We start from the raw sequence: 18,985 nt of genomic DNA on the forward strand, positions 1-18,985 counted from the left end.
GAGTGCTCGTACGTGACCCCTGAGGCTATGTCAGAAGAACCCATGCAACATGTGCCTTTTGCTAGAAGACTCACATTGGAGCACTGAGCCGCCATTTAGGAAGTCCAATGCCTGAAAGCCACCAGGCTATGAGGAAGCCCAAGGTAGCCCAGGTACAGAGACCACATGGAAGTGTTCCCACGGCCTCCCAGAGCTGCCCAGCCAGCCCCCAGCTGCCCAAATCTCCTGATCTTCCAGATCCAGATACCCTCTGACTTCACCTGAACAACAGACCAGAGCTGGAAGCACCCAGCTGGCCCCTGCCAAATTCCCAGCCCTCAGGAACTGTGAGCATTTCATGCTAGTAAGTTTTGGGGCAACGTGTATGCAGCAATAGGGAGCCACAGTGGTCTGTGAATTATTCTGTCTACAGTTTCTCATCTGGTGCCCTCAACCCAAGTAAACACCATTGGTACAGGTTGGATTCTACAGCCACACCAAAATGCCACATCCTACTACCTCCAGGGCTGTCTGACCTCTGGCCCTTATCCTGCATCTTCTTCCTGGAAGATCCTTTCTTTCTACTTCCTCTCTAGTCCAACTCTTTCATATTTTGGGTCTTTGCTGAGTCTTGCCAGAGCGTCCCCACCCCTCACTCTGGTTGAGGCCTCCTCGCCATGGCCCCATGCCCACCTACATCATCAGACTTGCACCCATGTAGAGCAAAAAGAAGCCTATCCCACCAGATATGGCCCTTGAGGACAGGGAGGGTCCCCAGCCTTGTCATCTCTTGTGCCTCAGTTCTAACAAGAGATGGAGCAAATGGTAGGTACTCAAGACATGTTGAATGAATTACTTCTAAAGTGTATCCACTGTTGTAGGCTTTAGAGCCGGGACTGCCAGCCAGGGAACAGCAAGCATGGGCAAGCTCAGAAGAGAGGGTGGGAACCTACTCAAACTGGGAGCGCTCAGTGGGAGCACAGAAAGGCTCTTTCAAGAGGAGGGCAGGTGGACAAGAGGAAGTCAAAGAATGGCAAGTATTGTCTAAGTACTTCCCACACAGTAAGCTCTAGGCAAAGACGTGGGAATACAAAATAAAACGAAATAACGTCTTTTCTAATTTTTCAGTTTTTTTCTATTCCAAACTGATCAAGTAGAAAATTAGAAAAGTACATGAAGAAGGAAATAAAATCTACATACGAGGTTGGGGCATCTTTTCCAGTCATTCCCCACGCTTGAGTGTATTTGTAACTACCATAGACCAATTCATACTGGCTCTGTTGTATCCTATTGTATCAATAACGATGTATCAACAGTTGTTTTGTAGGGGCAACAAGAAAAAATGTAAGTCATGTAGCTGGAGCAAGCTCAGAAGATGGAAATCTTGTCCTCAGATGACCTCAAGTCACCTAGGAACCAAAAGTTTCCTAACTGCAAAACTCAATGTGAAGGGAAGGTGGAAAGGGAACCTAATAAGAAGTGAGGGGATCCTTGATTTGTAGCACATAGGACTTATAAGACTGTTACACTCCCACCCTCCAATCAGATTCTGCTAAATTACATTTTGTATAACCACGCCCACTCCCAGCTGCTTAAAAGTCTCTCCCTGCTTCAGCTCAAGGAGACAGCTTTGAGCCTCGCCTTCTGTCTCCTTGCTGCTCAGCCATGCAATAAAGCTCTTTCTTCTCTCAAAGGCCAGTGCTGTAGTACTTGCTTCTATGCACATCGGGCAGCAGGCCCTTGCTTGGTAACACGTTTTTCTCCCTCTGGTTGTAAGTACATATGGCATTGAATCCTGCTTCCTCACACTGTAACCTGAGTGTGCACTGCATGCTTTGCACCAACACCCGTTACTCAACTTCTAGGAGGCTCCAAGTTTCCCATGTCACCAAAAGTGTGTATAAACATGGAGCCAAAAAACTTTATCCAGACCTCTGATCATTTCCATAGGATAGATTTTTGTTTAAATTGTTTTAATTGCAAAAGCAACATGTTTATTTTTATAAATTCAAACCATACCAATGCATGTAAAGTAAAAAACATGAAAGTGCCTATTTCTATTCTACTCATAGCTATGTACCATTAACCAATTTGGAGACTAGCCTGCCAGAATTTCTAGAATAAATATAGAAATTACATGCCCCCCCATTGAATAACACATTCACACAAATTTTTAACATATTTTTCTCTAGTTTCCTATCCTGATTAGTTTATCATGAACATTTATCCACATACATACACACCAGGGTTGGCCCTGGTCAACAGACCAGATATTGAGTCCACCTTACTGTTGTAAGAACTTCATTCCATCATATTTAACCATCCCCTCACGACAGGCTTTCTTCTGATATTTCATTACTTCAAGTCTAGATGCACATACTTTTCAGGTGTCTTAAAATTGCTTCTATATGGGGCCAAGGAGGTGACAGAAGGACCCGAATGAACATTTCACAATAGCTTTGGAGACAAGGGCCAACTCAGCCCTTCCCCACAGAGAAGTGGGGAGCTCGTGTCTGCCTCGGTCCTTACACATCTGAACAGCACCATCTTTGAATCTATGCAATCGTTTCGGAAGGAAGATGAGTCTTCCCTAACTTAATTTTCTATCTTCATGATTACAAGTGAAGATAAACATTTTTACATATATTTATATATTACTCATTTCCATTTCTTCTCCCAAACTTTTTCTCCATGGCTTGTGCTCAGTTTTCAACAGGGTTGTTTGTTTTCTTATTGCTTGCTCTATAAAGATTAAGCATTTGTTAAATTTGTTGCAAAAGTTTATTTCCACTTTATGCTTTTTAATTTTGCTTACAGGGTTTTTTACACAAAATGTGTAACATATATTTACTTAATCTTTATTAATATTCTTCTCATTTGGAAATACTGGTAAGTTATTCAACTGCAGGCTGAAATTACTTATGCTTTTCATTTTATTTATTAATGCTTCTTTCTATATTCATTCAGAAATTTTTATGATGCAGGGAGATGTAATGCAACTTTATATACACAAACAGCCAACTTCCTAAATGCTAGTTGTTGACTAATGAAGCTCTTCCCTTGGTTACCACACTGCTTTCTCCACACAAAGCTCTTGGGGTTGGAATCTATTTCAGAGCTCTCCTCTTGCCTATCATGGCAGATTGAACATGGCTGCAAATTCTTTGCCATGCCTCCCCTCGGGAGGCTGGGTCTCATTTGCCTCTCTTTGAATCTGGGCTGGCTTACGGACTTGCCCACAACCATCAGAATCGGGGAGGCTGAACACGCCTGCACCCTCTGCTCATTCATATCACTCTTGGGACCCCAGCCAGGGCACATGAAGTCTGACTCCCCTGAGGCCCCTATGCTGTGAAGAAGCCCCAGAAAGAGGCCAGGTGTAGGCACCCCAGGTGACAGTCCCAGCTGGGTCCAAGCTTCCAGTGAGCCCAGCCCAGTCTATACTTGGAGTGAAGAAGCCCCCCAGTGACTCCATCCCCAGCCAAGGGAGTCTTCACAGCTGAGGTTCCCCATGTCCTGGAGCAGAGAAAAGCCATCCCCACTGTGTCCTGTCTAAATTTCTGACCCACAAATGTGTGAGCACAAAGGTTTTGGGACAGTTTATTACACGACAACCAGAATAGTCTGTCAATTGTTTGCTAGTAATCAGAACCTTAGAGCTCCAATTAACGTAGAGGGATTTTTTATTGTGGTATAAACACACAACATAAAATTTACCATCTTAACTATGTTCAAGTGCTCAGTAGTGTTAAGTGTATTCACATTGTGGTGAAACAGATCTCCGGAACTTTTTTTTCTTTTTTTTCTTTTTTAGCACTGAACCTCCCCACTTACCCCCACCCAACTTCTCTCTCTGCTCCATCTTTTATTTGCATTTTCACAACAACTCCAAGAAGGAGGCTGCTAGGTGTTATCTCCATTTTACAGCTGAGAAAGCACCAGAGTCAAGCAGCCTCATTCATGGCCCCTAGGCTCAGTGGCAGGTTGCAGGATAATTTGGTACCCACCCCAGAGCTCTGGCCCAGAGATGGGGTGCTTGTGAACATGAGAAGCTGCCAAGCAAACTATCCTACCATTTTGGTCATTTTTTATTGAGAGAAAATTGACATAGAACATTATATTAGTTTCAGGTGTACAAAATAATGACCCAATATTTGTATATATTGTGAAATGATCACCACAATAAGTCTAGTTAACATTCATTACCAAGTATAGTTACAAACCTTTCTTGTGGTTAGATCTTCTAAGTTCTACTCTCTTAGCAGCTTTGAAATATAAAACACAGCCTTATTAACTCTAGTCTCCATGCTGTACATTACATCCCCAGGACTTGTTCATTTCATAACTGGAAGTTTGTACCTTTTGATGACCTTCACCCATTTTGCCCACCCCCTACCACCTGCCTCTGGCAACCACCAATCTGTTCTCTGTATCAATGAGTTCAGTGTTTGTTTGTTCTTAGATTGCAAATATAATTGAGATTATGCCATATGTGCCTTTCTCCCTTTCTCTGTGTGACTTATTTCACTTAGCATAATGCCCTCAAGGTCCATTCATGTCAAAGCCCATGGCAGGATTTCCTTCTTTTTTAAAATGGCTGATAATATTCCATTGTGTGTGTGTGTGTGTGTTTGCATATTCACTTTTTTGGGGGGGGGGGTGCGGGGCGAGGAAGATTGGCCCTGTGCCAACATCTGTTGCCAATCTTCCTTTTTTGCTTAAGGAAGGTCATCCCTAAGCTAACACATGCACCAATCTTCTTCTATTTTGTATGTGGGATGCCACCACAGCATGGCTTCAAGAGCAGGGTGTAGGTAACATACTCGAAATCCAAATCCATGAACCCGGAGCAGCCAAAGCAGAGTGTGCAAGCTTAACCGCTATGCCACTGGGCCAGCCCCTATATTCAGGTTTTCTTTATCCATTCATCCATCGATGGACATTTATGCTGCTTCCATGTCTTGGTGATTGTAAATAATGCTGCAATGAACATGGGGGCTGCATGTATCTTTTTGAGTTAGTGTTTTCATTTTCTTTGGATAAATATCCAGAAGTGGAATTGCTTGATCAAACAATAGATCTATTTTTAATTTTTTGAGGAACCCATAATGTTTTCCATAGCGGTTTCACTAATTTACTACCAACAATGCAGAAGGGTAACTCTTGTCTACACATCCTCACCAACACTTGCTTGCTATTTCTTGTCTTTTATATAATAGCCATTTTAATAGGTGTGAGGTGATATCTCACTGTGGTTTTGATTTGCATTTCTCTGATGATTAGTGATGTTGAACACCTTTTCATGTACCTCTTGGCTATCTGTACGTTGTCTCTGGCAAAATGTCTACTCAGATCCTCTGCCTACATTTTTTTTTTGTTTTTGAGGAAGATCAGCCCTGAGCTAACATCTGCTGCCAATCCTCCTCTTTTTGCTGAGGAAGATTGGCCCTGAGCTAACATGTGTGCTCATCTTCCTCTACTTTATATGTGGGACGCCTGCCAAAGCGTGGCTTGACAAGCGATGTGTAGGTCTGTGCCTGAGGTCCGAACCGATGAATCCCAGGCCACTGAAGTGGGAACGTGCAAACTCAACCACTGCGCCACTGGGCCAGCCCCTCTCTGCCCATTTTTTAATCTGATTGTTTTTTTTCGGTTATCAAGCTGCAGAGTCCTTTATATATTCTGGGTATTAACCCCTTATCAGATACATGATTTGTAAATATTTTCTCCCATTTGGTATGTTTCTTTTTCCTTTTGCCGAGGGTTTCCTTTGCTATGTAGAAGCTTTTAAATTTGATGTAGCCTCACTTGTTTATTTTTGCTTTTGTTGCCTTTGTTTTGGTGTCAAATCCAAAAAAATCATCCCCAAGACCAATGTTAAGGAGGTTACCAGCTATGTTTTCTTCTAGGAATGTTATGGCTTGCAGGTCTCACTTTCAAATCTTTGATGCATTTGAGTTATTTTTGTGTGTGGCATAAGAGAGTGGTCCAGTTTCATTCTTTTGCATATGGCTGTCCAGTTTTCTCAACACTATTTATTGAAAAGACTGTCCTTTTCCCACTATATCTTCTTGGCTCCTCTGTCATAAATCACTTGCCCATATATGTGGGTTTATTTCTAGGCTATTCTGTTCCATTGATGGATGTGTCTGTTTTTATGCCAGTATCATGCTGTTTTGGTTACTAGAGCTTTGTGTTGTAGCTTGAAATCAGGGGGTGTGATACCTCCAGCTTTGCTCTTCTTTCAAGATCGCTTTGGCTGTTCAGGGTCCTTTGTGGTTCCACAAACATCTGATGATTGTTCTGTTTCTGTGGAAAATGCCATTGGAATTTTGATAGGAATTGCACTGAATCTGTAGATTGCTTTGGGTACTATGGACATTTTAACAATATTAATTCTTCCAATTCATGAGCATGGAATATTTCCCCACTTATCTGTGCCTTCTTCAATTTCTTTCATCAACGTCTTAGAGTTTTCAGTTCACAGCTCTTTCAGCTCCTTAGTTATATTCATTCCTAGTTATTTTATCCTTTATAATGCAATTGTAAATGGCACTGTTTTCTTAATTTCTCTTTCTGATAGTTTGCTATTAGTGTACAGAAAAGCAACGGTTTTTGCATATTGATTTTTCTATCCTGCAACTTTACTGAATTCACTTATTCTCACAGTTTTTTGGTAGCGTCTTTAGGGTTTTCCATATACAATATCACGTCATCTGCAAGTAGTAACAGTTTTACTTCTTTTCTGATTTGGATGCTGTTTCTTTCTTTTTCTTGCTTCATTGTCCTGGCTGGGACTTTCAATACTATGTTGAATAAAAGTGACGAGAATGGGCATCTTTGTCTTGTTCCTGATCTTAGAGAAAAGCTTTCAGCTTTTCACCACTGCGTATAATGTTAGCTATGAGCTTGTCATAAACAGCCTTTATTATGTTGAGGTATGTTCCCTCTAAACCCACTTTATTGAGCGTTTTTATTATAAATGTATGTTTAATTTTTTCAAATGCTTTTTCTGCATCTATTGAGATGATCATGCGATTTTTACCCTTCATTTTTTTAATATGGTGTATCACATTGATTTGTGGATATTGAACCCTCCTTGCATCCCTGGAAAATATTCTACTTGATCATGGCGCATGATCCTCTTAATGTATTGTTGAATTCAGTTTGCTAATATTTTGCTGATGATTTCTGTATCTATGTTCATCAGGCATATTGGTCTGTAATTTTCTTTTCTTGTGGCATATTTCCCTGGTTTTGGTATCAGGGTAACACTGGCCTTGTAAAATGAGCTTGACAGTGTTTCCCCTGCTTCTATTTTTTAGAAGAGTTTGGGAAGGATTGGTATTAATTCTTCTTTAAATGTCTGGTAGAAGTCATCAGTGAAGTCATATGGTCCTGGACTTTCGTTTGTTGGGAGGTTCCAGAACATTTCATTTTGCAAATCTGAATGTCTGTACTCATTAAACAATTCCCCTTTTCCTCTTCCCCTCAGCCTCTAGTAACCACCCTTCTGTTTTCTGTTTCTATAAGTGTTGCCACTCAATGAACCTCATATAACTGAAATCATATAGTATTTGTCTTTTTGTGACTGACATTTCACTTAGCATAATGTCCTCAAGGTTCATTCATGTTGTATACGTGTAAGAATTTCCTTCCTTTTTAAGGCTAAATAATATTCTGTTGTATATATGCACCACATTTTGTTTATCCATTCATCCACCAATGGACATCTGGATTGCTTCCACTCTTGTATATTGTGAATAATGGTGCTATTAACATGGGTGTACAAATCTCTCTTCAAGACTCTGCTTTCAGTTCTTTTGGATATATGCCAGAAATGGGATTGCTGGATCATACAGTAATTCCATGCTTAATTTTTGAGGAAGCCATACTGTTTTCCATAACAGTTGCACCATTTTACAATCCCATTAACAGTGCACAAGAGTTCCAATTTCTCCACACGTTCACTAACATTTATTTTGTTTTTGTTTTTGCTTTTCCTAGTAGCCATCCTAATGGGTATGAGGTCAATTAATGTAGTTTGAACGCTCGGTTTTATTATCTGGTAGCTCAAATCCTCTTTCCTTCCTGTTAAAAAAATGTTAGCATCATAACCCAATGGTTCTTTCATGAACTTTTGAATAATTCTGTCAAGTCCGAAAGGCAATATAACATCGGGATTCTGACTGAAATACTATTAAACTTATAAATTAACTTGGTAAAAATAATGATATCTTGTTACTATTGAGTGTTCCCACCCAGAAGCATGGTATTTCTATTTATTCAAGTGTCTCTTATTCCATGATTACATCTCTATAGTTTACTTTGTAAGGATCCTACACATTTCTTGCTAAATTATTTCTAGATATCTCATACTTTGGTTGTTCTGCTAATGCACAACAGGATGGGGGGTGGGCCCAGATACCAAGGACATCCAGAGGTGGGGACACTAAGCTTTGAGAGAAGGACACACGGAAGAAGTGATGGCCAAGCTGGGCCTTGAAGGAGATTAGCAAGTGTCAGGTAACCAAAGCTGGGGGAAGTGTGACAGCATGTGACACACATGTGTGTGTGCAGGGGCAGCAGTGGCTCAGTGTTCTGGGAACCTAGAGAGGTGGGGATGAGGCTGGAGGATGGAAAAGATTGTCACGGCCAGCCTGGTATCCTCCCCAGGAAGCCTGTCCTATGTCACTGGAGATGAGAAGGCAGTGGAAGGCTTCAAGGAGAGGGCTACTGAGGCAGATGTGCATTTTAGAAAGCTTGCTCTTCCAACAATCCCAGAGGCTGGAGGTGAGAAGCACATGGAAGCAGGTAAGAATACCTTGCAGGAAGCTACTCAGAGAACCTGGCAAGAGATGAGTGTCTAGATGGGGCTAATGGTGGAAGAGACCCAAGATAGAGGTGAGAAATATTTAGAGGAAAATAAATCTGGGGATGAAGAAGAGCTAAGAGCCTAAGAGGTAAGCAGTTTTCTGGTGTGGATATCTGGGTGACTGTGTGTCATCACCAGAGGAAGGGGCATGGGAGGACAAGCACGAGGGCTTGGGGAGGTAGGCAGAGCATGAGTTCGGTGAGGCTGATGCCCTAGGGGACACCTAATGGAGAAGTCGGGGCATGTGGCTAGAAGCGACAGAGCCTCGGGCAGTGTTTAGGGACAGGAAAAGAAATCTGGGAGCCAGCTGCATATAAAGCACAACCAAAACCGAGAGTTCAGTTAGTGAGAGTATGAGAAGCATGAAAAACAGTGGCTTCCTGCTGGGGCTCACCCCATTCTGGCAGAGAAGACCTGGTTAGCAGAATCCAAGGAGGGTCAGTGACGGAGGAGAAGAATTCAGAAGGCAGTGAAGTCCACGGTCAGGACTTCAGTCCAGGGCGAAGCCAGACTCTGGTGGAGACAGAGTCCCTTTGATTTGTGCCCCCAAGAAACAACTGGGTTCATCCTTGTTTTACTAAGAAAGGCACCGACTTAGTCTTAAGGAGAGATGCAGGCAACAGGCAGAGTCCAACTCACTGAAATACATTTCTAAAATATATAAAGCTCCAAATACAAATTCCAGGAAGACCAGCACTTCTGGGCAGTGTCTAAGGAGAAAGGACAATCCCGTCTTCTGGGAAAAGCCTTGTGCTGAGAGCACAAAGGGAGCACAGTGCCCACGAGTTCTCACGGGTCGACCTGCTGTCCTAGTTGATTTTGATGTTCTATATGAATGTCTGGGGCCCGTGGCATTTAGAGGGAATGAGTTCCCCTCTGCTGTATGTTCTGCAGGAATTTCTGTTCTCCTGGACTTTTCTAGGCGTCCCTGGCCTTGTCTATAAGCCAGAGATCCCCTCGCCCATACCTATGGGTCACAGTTTGCTGACTTGCTGTGGGTATTCTCCTCTCAGAAAACCACCAAAAAGCACAGATGGGGAAATGACCTCATTACATTTTGTCCTACTTGGGCTTTACTGCAAAACGGAATTATCTGCATCTGTTTGTCTGTCCAACTATTGCACACGATGTGCAATTTCCCTAAGCCTATTGGCAGCTGCTGGCAATGCCAAGAAAACTGAGTGTGGTGGGTGAGAAAACATGAACTTCAGAGACGAACAGAAAACCACACAAACTTTAAAGACGAGTTTGGCACTGAGGCTCTTCCTCTGGCAACTTGAGGCTGCAGAGCAGGTTGGGTAAGCTCTCCGGGTCTTGTCCCACCAAGTGTAAACTAGGGCATCTCAAGAAGTTGCTGATGGAATCACATGGAACAACACACACATATCAAATATTCAGCCCTCCCTTTTCTGGCTGTTCCCTTCCCCTTCTTGCCTGGGAGAGAGACACCAATAACACAATAAGGCAGCAACAGTAGAAGCTTCTGCTGGTTTCCCTGAATAATACTCTTGACAAGATACTATAAGCTATGAAAGCTTTAATCTGACCCTTCAGACTCGGGTTCACTCTACTTTTCCAAACTCATCAACTCACCTCCATTCCACCCAGAAACCAGAAGGCCGGAGGTGCGCCTTTCAGTGCAGTCAATCGCTCTGTTGTGAGGCACCAGGCTTCAGTGGGCACAACAGCTCCACCCGAGAGAAGGGAAAGTGGCAGTCCACCCCTCGTGAAGTAGCATCCACGTCCAGCCCCGAGAGCCAAACCCCAAGGGCGGGAGGGCTGGAAGAGAGCGCCAGTGTCCTAGGCAGGGACAGCCCAGAGCCCTGGCATCTGGAGGCTGTGCAGCCACGCAGAGGTGCCGTCACCCCTCCTCCGCTGTGCTCGGCTCGCTGGGAGCCCCTGCAACGCTGCCCCTCACTGCCGCACACGCTGTTTCCGCCCAAGTGCTGACGCCTCCAGAGCCCACGGAGTCCCTCCCCACGTCCCTGGTGCCCAGGACACAGTTGGCCGCAGGAGCAGGCTCCCCAGCTCACCAGGCTCCCCTGGTTGCACTCTCTCTGCCCTGGGCTGCGGGCGCACGCTCCAGGGCGACATCCCGAGTAGGGCCCTTGGGTTGGGTTCTGCAGGCAAGCAGAGTCGCGCTAGGCCGTGGGCCTGGCAGGAGGCAGGAGCCGTGCTGCTGGACGGCCCTAGGGGCACTGAATGATCGCGGTGGTTCCTCTCCAAGGTTCATCTGGGCCGCCGGGGCGACACCCAGGGCCCTGACAGCAGCAGTTAAGGAAGAAGCTGTGTGCCCTGTCCTCCTCTGGGTCCCACTGCGGGAGAACAGGAGAGCTGATGGAAGAGCAGACCAGGGGCCCTCCCACCAGGCAACATTTCTGCAGCTGTGGGAGAAGCAAGCCTCAGACTGGGTGTCACTTGCAGTTCTAAATCCGAGTAGGCAGTTTAGCATCTGAAGGTCACCAGAAACCTGTGCAGGTAGCAAGAGGCATTGGAATAGCTGGAGGACAAGATGTGCCGAGGTAGGGCAGTTCTAGAGTGGTTACACCTCAGCAAAGCATCCCTCATCAAGGGTCACCCGACTGTCAGTGGGATGCAGTCCTTGCCTGTGGAGGAGCTCCCCAGTTGGGGAAGGCGAAAACGTGAACAAAGGCAGGAGGAAGCTTCTGGGTGTGGCATTCCAAAGCTTCAACTTTCCAAAATGGAACCCTGGTGTCATGGAGTACTTGAACATGTGAAAATGTCCCTGCTCTGGCAAAGAAAACGGGTGCTTGAGGCTGAGCCATGGTCAAACACCAAGGGAGGGAGGGCGCCAGCATGGCTGGTCTGGTCACACCTTGCACTAGAGCCTGTCGCTTAGCTGACCTTTGCTATGTGGCCTTGTTGGCCTGTGATGCATAATACACAGAGCAGTTACTGGAATCTGGGATGGAAATATATGTTTGTGACCCAAGAAGCTGAAGTACATGTTTTTCCTGGAAGGGTATTTGGCAAATCAGCTACTCAAAGTCTAGCAACAGCAAAAGAAACTGCATTTTTCTGCACATTTTGAGTCAACAAATACATTTTTCCTCTATGGTTTTAGAATAGACTGTGAAGTCCCCAAATATATTCAACACTCCTGTTCACAGCTAATACACCTACACCAAGAACAGTCAGATTAGCAATCATGCCAATGAATACCATGCAAGAGGACTCCAACAAGTGGGGTCAAAGGGATGACAGAAGGACTGAGAGGCGGTTGGATAAATGACCCTCCTTGTCCTGAGTCCCTCGAGTGGGACACTGTGCCACAGATGCCTGGCACTTACCTAATCCAGAGGCAGTTAGGAGAGGATTCCAACAAGAGCCTTGCCAGTCTAGTTTCTGAACAGAGTGAGAACAACACAGTGGTTTCCCCATGTGGAAAGGTGGGACCCTTATGTCCACAGCTTTAAAAAAATTACAGTAAGAATGAAAGGCAGAGAAAGAATTTAGAAATGACAAACAGGTTATTTCCCTTTACTTAAAATTGGCTTTTAACAGAAATCCCTCTTTGTGAGTGAGTTTAGAGCAGTGAACCATATAAAGTACTGATGCAAATTACTGTGTTTCTGGGTTTAGTATGTGAAAGGAAAACTGTAAAATAATATGCATATTAATTAATCAGCTCATAGTTCTTTGTTGCAGAACGGCTTGTACCAAAGGGGAGTATGGGAAAAGAAAGGAACTGGGAGAGAAAAGTGAAGACAGGGTCGTTTCCAGCAAGAGACCCTGGAAGGTATTTCCAGGCTGGGCTGGGAGGGCACACAAGGTGGAGCAGAGGAGCGGCTCTTAAGACAAATCTGTGAATGTCTGAGCTCCTAGCACAGGCCAGACCCCGTGGTTAGACGGCACCCAGGCCCAGTGCACACTGGGTGTCACATGCAAATTATATGTCCTACAGGGCCTGACTGCCCTACAGGACGAAGCACCATTATCCCAACTAGTAAAGATGGGGGCCCTCCTAAGGGACACATATGGGATAAGGGGCCAAGGCCTGGATTTCAGATATTAAGGTTGGCTATAGAAACACGTATACTTTATTTAAAGGCTATTTTAGACACTACAAATAACAGGAGACTTGGTGGCAGCCTTTGGCAGGATGAGTAAGGCATCCTCAGAGCCCCCTCTAATGCTAAATGGAGCCTAAGCCCACCCCTGAGCAGAGCTGATGGGCTCCTGTCCCGGCCCCAGGACTCAATCCTATTAGGACTCTCAAAAACAAACCTTCTTATTTCAAACACCTGCACTAGGCTACGCCACCAGGGTGTGAGGACCAAGATCATAATAAGTTAAAAACTGCACAATGTACGCATGGCAGAAAGGTAAGTTGACATAACATTTTTGTTTCTTTGCTTCCCTGAGTGGAGGTGAAGCCCCAACAGATTTGAGGTATGATGTTTTTCTCTTTCAGAAGCATCTTAAAGCTGAGGCAGTGGAGTAGAACTTGTGTGGTTCCAATTGTGTGAAGTGTTTGCTTACTTTTTGGTTTGGTTTTGGACCCTGACTTTGCCAAGAGAGAAAAAGGTTAAGGAAGGAACATGGGAGGCATCTTTGAAGGCGGGTGGCGACCCAGTGAGGTCAAGAGTTTGAAAAAGTAATGTTTTTAAAATATGAATTTAAACTAAGTGGGCCCTTCATGACAGACTTAACTTGCAATCAGTAAATACCTACGTCTTCTCTCCTTCAGATGCACATGCCCCAAATGCCACTACAGCATTGTCAAGACCTAAGGTTAAAAACGACTATGATCAACACAAGAATCGACTGGGAACTGAAAACTCAAAATGTTTCACACTGAACATGGATTTGAACCCCAAGTGCAAAACCTCCATCTCTCTGGAATAATGTTAACTGAATTCCTAGATAAACTCTTTTTGTGCAAGTAAATATGCAGTTACCTGGGTTGATCTGAAATAAGCTTTCAGAAGCAGCTTTTATTTTTACTATTTTCTACACATATATTATTTCCTGGTTGTGTTATTCTTAGCTCTAATAGTTATCTTGGGCCTGCATGCTTATTTGCTGTTGTTGCTTGCTGCTGTTGTATTTTATTTTATGTAATTTAACAGGTTATTTATCATAAAATGGTTTAAAATGATTTGGACTTTTGATCTAAACAAAGTTTGTAACTTAATCACCATGTGTTATAAATGGTGCTTTGTGGTTTGTTGATAATCTACTTTAAAATGTTTATCCTAGATAACATGAATCATACAACTTTTATGTGATATGAGTCTAAATTTAGTTGTGTTAAAGATATATTTCATAAGCTGTTGTTCATAAGGCTTTTCTATACATTCCCTCTAAACCCCACCCGACAGGAATGTCTGCACCACTCAGGCACATTCTTACATGAGCATGCACACCCAGGTGCACGGGCACTGTCTGTTCTTATTCTGACTCTTCCCAACAAGAAGCTGTAGGATGCAGGTGCAGCGAAGGGCCTGGGCTCATCCTGCCTTCTCAGAGAGCCTCGGGCATGCAGACTTCACCCAAAGAGACATTCAATCAAGACACAAACACATTCCCAATCCAGAGCCTTCCCCACTTAAAATATTGTAACAACCATAGCCATTTTGCTTTCAAAATCCTGGAAAGAACATGGATGTAAAGAAACAGAACCTCACAAGAGTTCAGTGATCTACGGTGATGCAACAAGCAGGCAGCAGAGCCCAGAGTTTGAAACCTAAGTCCTCTCACAGGCACTCCACAAAGTGCTGTGGGGCGGAGCAGCCACACACAGGGGAAAATGCAAATGTCTCCCTGACTCCTCCCCTCCACTCACAGCTGAAATCTAGTACACTGCTTGACCAAAAGAAAGCAACAGCCAGGGCATGGAGTCGCAGCCCGGTGCCTGAAACAGTTACTGCAGCTCCTTTTTAAAACACATGTTTATAGACTCTCCGGAATAATTTGGATGTCTAAGCATCTTGCACAGAGAATGCTGAAAAGTCACATTTGTTAAAAGTACCTACTACCACCTTCATTATTCCAATTCTGGTGACATGGGCCAGAACCTGGTCAGCCTATCTTCAACGTTTTGAATATTTAATGTTTGACTATCTTTAATGTTTTGCTTTTTTGACATATTGGTACAATGTCTCCAGTGTATTGATGCTGGGTCCAAAGCTCCAATATCGCCTCATATCAGCACGTTTCTGCCAGACGGTCCCATGTGACTTCCCACTAAAAGAACAGACTTTTGCTACTCATTTAGCCCCACTGCTTTGCTGATGCTAATAAATGAATACCCCATCCTTCAATCCTTGCCACCTTCGCCCACTCATTCAAAGAATTTTGCTGATAACATGAAGTCTGTTCAAACTATAGGTCGCAGTATTGCAATCAGTCTGTGTTGGCCATGAAAATCTCGAAAATGCATGGGGGCCCTGCAGGGGCTAAAGGGAGGGGCTCAGGGTTATGCTGGTGTCATGGAAAAACAAGGTCTGATTTGGGGGGAGAGGACTTATAAAACTACGTACAGGATGGTTATTCATATTACAAGAGGTTAGCTAAGGAATCCTTTAAATAGCGCACCTTATAAAGGAATTCAGAAGTCTCACTGAATCCTCCCAGAACGTCATTGACAATTTTTAGAAACAGCTTTTATATAAAGGAAGGCGCAGAGATGTGTAGGGTGGGAGGGGACTTGTGGGCGTGTGTGGGGGGATCACCCTCCCACTGTCTCTGGAGGCCTTCTCCATGCTGTTCCTCTCCAGCCAACAGACGCTACGCCCAGAATCAAACCTGAGTGAGCAGAGCCTCTCTCCAGAGGGTGGATCAGATGTGACCAGTGCGATGGCCAAACGGTCTCTAATCGAGAGACGGAATATTCAGCACTCGTCATGAGCCTCAGAATAGCACCAACTAGTGTCTCAGATAGAAAACTTACATAAGAAAATATCCTTTTATTCTCTTATAATAGTAATAACTCCCTAGAAAACATGAGTTAGAGTTAATGGGAAAGATGAGTCAAGTCTAGCGGAGCACTTTTAATTTATGTCATGCTGAATGTGGAAGAAATTGATTGCTTATGATTTATGAATTGAGAAAGTTTTTACCAAAAAGAAGTTATTTTGCCTACCATGGTTCAGCTGGAATCTTGTTTATCCCCTGCACGTCTAAGTCAAATCTAATTGTTTCAAATGTCTCTTTTCCTCAGGATCTGGATTTCTCTTTCTTCCTTCAGTTCCCTACTTCATGCCTCAAAGAACATTAGCAGGTTTTCTTTTTCTACCCCCAAATGGAAGAGGGGGGATGCTTTCATTTTTATTTTAACATCACCCATGTTCTACTGGAATCCTTTGAAGCAGTCGTTTCTGATGCTGGTTAGGTGGAAATGCAGGGGAACCTCCTCAGCTGCAGACAGGTGGGGATGCGCTTAGAGAAGAGGGGAGCTAGGAATGGGTTTTACATCCTTCATCAAACATGGCCGCCAAAACTCTGAGGAGGTGGGTAAACAAGCGGCAAAGGCAAAAGGCTACGAGTCTGGGAACTGGATGAGGGGGACATTGGAGGTTCAGGGTTTTATTCTCTTCACTTTTGTGTACCACTGGACTTTTTCATCATAAAAAACTTGAAACATAGATTTCCCCATTTTTTCCTTTATCTAACAAGGCCCTCTTGATTATGACGATTCCATTTTCATGCAGTAGGTGGGGCGGGTGCAAGAGGGCACCAGACCAGCTACAAACCTACCCAAGGGACTGGGCTGTGGGAGAGAAAGAGGCGGAGAGCTGTTCCTCATGGCTCACAGGCTGTGCACCTGTGTTCTGATCGCCAAAAGGACATTCCACACAACCACCAGGCACAAAGCAGGCAATAATTCATCCGAAAATTCACTCCAGCTACTTCTTGTCCCAGCCAGAACCAACATCAGACTGCCCGGGCCGCCTCGGTAGCTGCCGCGGGGATTTCGGGGGTCGGATCCCTCTTGAGGGAGGAAATCTCAGCGCCAATGCAGACGGCCCTGACAATCGCACCTTGGCAAGGAAAAGTTGGCTAGCTCTGGCGTTTGTTACCAGGCTGCTCACCCCACAGGCTGCAGGTCTGCGCAGCACGCCTCTCCCTTTGGGTTCTGACCAAACATGCTGGCCAGTAGGAGGGGGGCGGACAGATACACAGACGCGCACACGCCCCACAGCCTGAGCCTGATTCTAACCAGAAAACGGAATCACCCACCTCCTAAACCCCAAATCGGCCAAGCCCTCGGCCATTGTCTGCTGCACTGAACATGGGGACGTAGCCAGAGAAGGCGCATACATCGAGTCCCGGCCAGCAGCCCGGCGGCGCCAGCGCATCTGACGCCACACAACGGATGCGCGCAACAGAAGTCTGGGTACCAGGCGCCCAAGCCTTGCGTGCAAGGGGACCCCAAGGAAATCAAGACGACCAGACGACCCTTTCAGAAAAGTCCTTCAGAAAAGACAAGCGACCTTACTGGCAGCCTCCCTAAAGCAAGGCTACCAGTGCCCACTCTACTGGAGTCTTGCAGAAAACGCACAGCGATCAAAGCCCCTCCCTCAGGGAAGTGCCCAACTCTGCCTGTAGTCCATTCCTCTCTCTCCGCTTCTCAGAGAGCGCACACGAAAAGGCAGAGCTCAAACCCAGGGAAACTGAGACTAGAACTTGAACCCCAAAGGCGCATCCACTCCCTCCCCTCTCCGCGCCTGGGCTGGCGGCTCCCAGGGCTTCTGACTGTCGGGCTGCCAAGGACCAGACAGCTCATAGATGCCTGTCCTGCCCTCGCCGGCAGCAAGGGGCTCCGGAAGTCCCTATGTCAGTCCAGGTCGCCGGTTGAGAGTCCCCTTCCCCAGGGCGTTCGCACCCTCGCCTTCCTTTTTCCCTCCGCTCGGCGAATTGAAGCCCGCTTCCCTCCCGGACACAGATGGACCTCGGTCCCCAGCTTCGCGGCTGCCCCGCTCACCAGCCGCGTTCGGGTTCCTTTGGGCCGCTCCAGGGGGTCGCCAGAACCCTCAGAGCTGATGCCCGCCGCGCGCGGTCACGGCCTGGGCAGCCCGGCTCCGCCGCGCACCCAGGTCTGGGTCTCACTAGCTCCGGCTGACTTTGCACAGCAGCCCCTCCGCGTCGCCCGGGCGCCTGGGGTGGCGAGGCGCCAAGCTGCAGCCCCGGCCGACAGCACCCACCCCTTCCTCCGCATCTTCCTCGCCTCTCCGCTCTCCCCTAGCTCCTGGAGACCCCACGCCTCCCGTGTCCCGCCGCCTCGACCACCGGGACTCACCGCTGGCGCCGCGCCGCCGCCGGTGCTGCGCGCTCCGAGGCGGAGCTGGGACGCCCTCCCGCGCGAGGGCAGCCTCCAGCGCCCACCCGCCGCCCCCGCCCCGCTCCCGCCGGCCCCTCCGCCCGCCCGCGCTGCCCCGGCTTTAGGGACTTACCTCTGGGACAAGGTGACCCGGCTAGTGCGCCCAGGCGGCCACCAGCGCGTCTCCCGAGCGAGCAAGCGTGCGGGCGCGGGGCCGTGCGGCGCCCGCCTCTGCTCCTCAGCTCCCCGGCTCTCTCCTCCTCTGCCCTCTCCTCCCCTCCCCTCGGCTCCTCTCCGCGCTGCTCCTCTCCCCACGCTGCTCGCCGCCCTGCGCTCGCCGCCCGCGCCCCCGGCTGCCCCGCGCGTCCTGGAGCGCCTGGCGTGGGGCAGCGGGGGCAGCCCCGGCGGCTGGGAGCTCGGGAGCTGTGGGAATGGGGCGGAGCCCGGCCCTCTGACCCCCGGGAAAGGAAGGGGTGCGAGAAGACTCCCGCGGCGCGCTCCCAGCCGGCTGGTCGGGCGAGGGGGCTCCCGGGAGCGCCTCTCGGCTTGCCGAGCCTGGCGACGCGCTTGCTGGAGGCGGCGGCCACCGGCTCTGGGGGAGGATGGAAGCGAGGAGGAGGAGGAAGGAATGGCCCCGCGCGAAGGCGGCGGCCAACTTTGCCCCACGCCGACCGGGCCCCGCGGGTGATCGCGTCTGGCGGGTGGCAAGGGGCCGTGTCTGAGAATGTGAGGGCGACAGAGGTTGGGGGAAGGGGCAGCCGCTGGGGACACGAGGACAGGGATTTGCCTGGCTCCTAGAAGAGATGGCTCCCCTCGGTCCTAAAGGCCTTCCCAGGCTCCAGTTC

General features: G+C 46.9%; 1 protein-coding gene across 1 annotated transcript in view; it reads right to left on the reverse strand.

The window, feature by feature from the left end:
• Nucleotides 1-18,374, reverse strand: part of SYNDIG1 (synapse differentiation inducing 1) — a 186,651-nt gene extending 168,277 nt beyond the window's left edge. The window contains exon 1 of the mRNA XM_046679675.1: nucleotides 18,274-18,374. The gene's annotated coding sequence lies outside the window, so the exon portion shown is untranslated. The remainder of the gene's footprint in view (nucleotides 1-18,273) is intronic.
• Between the last annotated feature and the right edge of the window lie 611 nt (nucleotides 18,375-18,985).

Source organism: Equus quagga, chromosome 12 (genome assembly GCF_021613505.1).
Source record: "Equus quagga isolate Etosha38 chromosome 12, UCLA_HA_Equagga_1.0, whole genome shotgun sequence".
Lineage (NCBI taxonomy): Eukaryota > Metazoa > Chordata > Mammalia > Perissodactyla > Equidae > Equus > Equus quagga.